Source organism: Nannospalax galili, unplaced genomic scaffold (assembly GCF_000622305.1).
Source record: "Nannospalax galili isolate Female #2095 unplaced genomic scaffold, S.galili_v1.0 scaffold56, whole genome shotgun sequence".
Lineage (NCBI taxonomy): Eukaryota > Metazoa > Chordata > Mammalia > Rodentia > Spalacidae > Nannospalax > Nannospalax galili.
The window spans coordinates 856,103-860,612 of NW_008340065.1; the positions used below are offsets into that span (position 1 = coordinate 856,103).

The 4,510-nt window shown below is 44.6% G+C and overlaps 1 long non-coding RNA gene across 1 annotated transcript; it reads right to left on the bottom strand.

Annotated features, from left to right (window-relative positions):
• Nucleotides 1-797: 797 nt before the first annotated feature.
• Nucleotides 798-1,535, bottom strand: LOC103735610. The gene is made up of 2 exons (XR_607339.1): nt 1,182-1,535; nt 798-859 (listed from the first exon to the last, which is right to left on the bottom strand). It is a non-coding gene; the product is annotated as an uncharacterized LOC103735610 (long non-coding RNA).
• Nucleotides 1,536-4,510: the final 2,975 nt, after the last annotated feature.

The following is a 4,510-nucleotide window of genomic DNA, read 5'->3' on the forward strand; positions in this document are numbered from 1 at the left end:
TGGGAAGCACAAATTAAAGGAGTAACATGAAAGTCAAAAAGCCCATTCCAGGAGATTTTTGTCTGTTTTGAACTTGCAGACCCAGAATTTTTTGTAAACCCCACTTCCACTAATGGAAAAGAGAACCATAGAGCTGAGTCAACTGCATACCCAGAAACAGGAAAATCCAGCTGCTTTTATTCCTTAGGGTCTCACTCTGTCAATGTGTGTTTAGAACACTGTATTAAGGGTCCTATTCATGGCTGGTTTGGGACTCACCAAGCCACAGCTGGGTGATAACAGAAGAGGGATCCCCAAACCAGCTTCCCATATGATAGTCCACAAGGCAAAAGATGATCACCTGGCACATTGGCCAGAAGCCCAGCCAATGGAAAAGTGAGTCTCCCCAACCTTCTCTTCCCACTTTTGTCCTGTTCAGCAGCTTCCTGGAGACAAACAGCAGGAGCAGCAGACGGCATGCTTAGGGGTTGCTTTTAGTAGACTGGAGCAATTTTAAGTGGGCAGGATGGCTCCAATGCAAAGAAAAGGATGGGTTGGTTTTGACTGTTTTGCTTTGGGTTGGGTTTGAGTTAGGAGTTTTTACTTCATGTGTGCCATTAACTGTGTAAGCTGGCATGCTATGACTCTTTCCTCTAGACACTGTGGTAGTCCCCAGTCCTGTCTTCTTGTCCCCACACAATATTCCCATACTCCGTTGAGGAATTCTGGCCAGTTCCCATTGGAGCTTCCCACCGGAGGAGCCATGGTGTTTCCTCTGAGCCACAGACTTGATTTGCCTCGATTTTTTTTTTTTTTTATTTTTTTGGCTCTGATCCAAGATGTCTTCCTGTCATCATCCCACCGTCTTTTCCAGTAATCCCTTTTTTAAACATCACCAACAATTAGTCGATTTATCTCCACCACCAACGACCACCGCCCACCCCTGTATCCATGTCCACACGCAGACACACACTCCGCTGAGCCCCCATCCCTGTCTTGTTTTGCCTTGAAGTATAAGAAATCACAGCTTCTCATTAACTGGAGAGCACGTTTGGAAAGGCTTTGTGTTTACTCACTTAGTAAGTGATGCTGGCCTTTTTAATTATTCCCCCTCCTGCCATTAGAGCGGCAAGCTGTTCAAGGCAAACCGATCAAGCACATATCCTCGGCAAGGCACTTGGAAAGGAATGGTGGTTTTTTACCTCACTGCTGCTGCGTCCTTCCTTGTCTGTCAGCAAGCCAAGGAATCCCCCCCAAAGCTCTTACGTAGGAGACATCAAAACTGTGAGTCACTTTTCATTCCCAGAGCAGAGCAGTCCACAGCATTTTGCACCTGACAGCAGACCCAAGATGATGGTGCGTTCTTCCACGCCTTGGAGACTCCTAAGACCAGATGTCCAGTCTTCGCTTTGCTCTTTCTTGCTGTTGCTCGCTCTTTCTCTCCCATCCTCGTCCATCCTTACATCCTGGAGCATTCTTCTCGGGTCTTCTTCCTTTCTGTACTGCGACAGACCACAGGGGAGAGCTGGGTCCTTCTCGCCTTCTGTTATCCCCCCCACCCCACCCCCTGCAGCAGCCTTTAGCTGTTACCCTCTGCAAGCTGGATCACCAAAGACACACGACTCACTCACAATGAATAATCAATACGGATATTGATCTGGGGAAAAATGTTTGTAAATTCCTGAAAGGGAATCAGGAGCAGGGGGCAGGGAGGTTCGTGGGGGACGACGCTGCAGTGCTCAACGGCGCTAGGAAGCAGAACCGCTTTTTGGATCCCCAAGTTTGGCCAGCTCCGAGGTGACGGGTACCGGAATGCGTGCCGATGAGGATGTGCGCGTGTGAGGAGGGTGTTCTGAATTCTCATTTCTCTACAGCTGCTTTCCCTGAAGAATCAAGAGCCAAATGGTCGGGAGCCCCCGTCAGCGCCATGTCTTGGCTGCGGGCCAGCACTGTTTTGTTTTCATTATCACACGCTACTTTGCAATTTGCATAAATACAGGGTTATTTTTTATCGTGTCGCCCAAAAGATAGAGGGGGGAAAAATAGACTCTTTGTTGTGTGCAAGAGGGGCTTGCTGCCTACTCATCGAGGCTAAGGATTTACCTCTGAGGCAGGGCTTTGGGGCGTAGAGAGAGGGTTGCCAAAGAAATACCAGCAAAAGAGTGGTAATAGCAGAGGGGAAAGAATGGGGGGGGTAGGATTTGATGAGAACCACAGGGCACTCAGATTGGTGACACCAAATATTAAGAACCAATTTTTCTTCTGCAGAGAATGGCGGAGGCTTAAGCCAGCAAGGTGGAGTCAGGGTTTCCTTAGACACCTCTCGTGCTTTCTGCTGGAACGAACCATTGGTCCTTGGAGGGGAAAGGTCTTCAGGACAGTGAGCAGATACTTGCTTTATCTCCACCCTCATCCAAAGCACAGAAAGACAGAGGACAGATGGGGAGTTGCCACGCAGCTCCCATGGTTTTCCCCAAAGTGAGGGGTTTCACATCTGGGCTTTTTCCTAACCTTCTTCACAACCCCAGCCCTTCGGCTCTCTGAAATGCACCTGCCCCACAGGCCTGGTCTCTCATCTTCAGAAAAGTGGGCACATAAGCATGATACACTAAATGACGAGCTAGCTGTGGCTTTGTCCTGTGTGCTCCTCTTGGCCACCGAGACATAGCTGCTCACTCCTGAAGCCATGCCCCAAAACGGAGTTGGGCATGCTCACCTGTCCTGAAAACAGATGTTCCTGGAAACAGAAGCTCCCTTTACGGAAACCTTCCAGCGCTCCCTGCTCCTAGACTGTGGGCACTTTCCCACAGTGGCCTCCGTGCCTTTCATCTCTTTTTGCAGTTTGGTAGTAAAAAATAAATAAATAAACTCTTTGAAAAAAATCTCTGTCCTTTCTCCCATGGTCATATCTACCTCCTCCTGTCCTGGTGACAGAGGGATGTGTCACCTTTGAGAAAGCTTTCTGGAGTAAAACCTCTGCCTGAGGATTCAATTCCAGCACCTTCTGTCCTGAAAGGAGCTGTCCGCTTTATCAGCAGCAGCAGCACAGCAGCAAACAGTGCTTTTTTTTTTTTTTTTTTTTAATTCCCTTCCTGGCTTCTGATTAGCTCTGGCAATCCAATTAGCAGAGGCATTTATATCACACGGGCTGAGGTTTCCTACACATCACAGCAGCTCAAACCCACTCATAAATTCTGCCTATACCACGTCCTCCTGTGACATGGATTAATTACAGCACCAGGCCTTCCTGAGTAGGTCTCCCCCTGAAGGTGCATGGGAATATCAGAATTAAAGAAGGGGCCAAAAGGAATGGTTTTTGTCTGTTATCAAGAATGCACCAAGGGTGCAAAGAAAGCAGACTTCATCTTCCGTCTCTGTATCTGCACATTGTTCAAGCAGATGTCAGAGAGGTCAAATGGACCAGAACAGTGGGTGCATTATGGGAGATTCAGGAGTAACCTAATCATAGCACATCCGTGTATTTTTTTTCTTATCATTGGAGTATTTATTGTGAAAGTTCAGAACTCTTAGAGATGCCTGTCCTACTTACAGTCTATATAGTTCCAAAACAGTCCAACTATTTTTTTAAATATCCATGAAGAGATTTATTTATTTATTATTTCTTTTATTTATCTGTATATCTTTCCATTCCAGCCAGGCACAATTATGATATTGTGGTACCTTTGCATCTATCTGTGATTTCATTCCAGATTTACCCTTACATTCATCAACCTCTAGCGCCTCTCTGTCCATCCATCTAGCTATATTCATTTAGATATCAACTCTTTATTCTGCTTCCCAGTCATCTATTCATCTATGTGCATCACGCTATCCATTTTCTAACCATGTATTGATCTATGAATATCTTCCTATTATCTGTCATCTACTTGTCTATTCATTTGTGTCTCTATTAATTCATTCATCTGTATTATCCATCTATCTGTTTTTCTATCTATTCATTAATCTATTCGTGTGTCTATCCACTCAATATCTGTCATTGGCTTATCAGATACCAGTTCCTTTTTATTCTGTGCCTTTGTTAGCTATGATCTTAACAGAATCCCAGATTCACATTCTCAATCACTTTTAAGGTAAATAATGTCCATTTTCCAAATGAAGCCTATAAATGCTATACACTTGGCTATCCATTCTTGAGCTTAAAAGAATGAACTAAAGAAGTAAATCAGTAAAATCACAATTTTAAGTGAATTAAAATTACAAGGAAAATATTTTATCCTAGATTCCTGGAGCAATTTTCTTGCTTAATAAAATAGGTATGTCTTTTCCCTTTGAACCATACCTTTAGAAGAGTGAAATTTTAGAAAATGTTCACAACATAAGTCTCATTAAGCCTTTATGCAAATGATCCAGTTCAACCAGAGATAACGTGAGATTACTTTTGTCATAAAATAAAACAGATATTAACCCTGTCCTTATTATACACATTTAGATTTGTTCCTTCTCCAGATAGAGGGCACAGGAGCCTCTCTCTCTCTCTCTCTCTCTGTGTGTGTGTGTGTGTGTGTGTGTG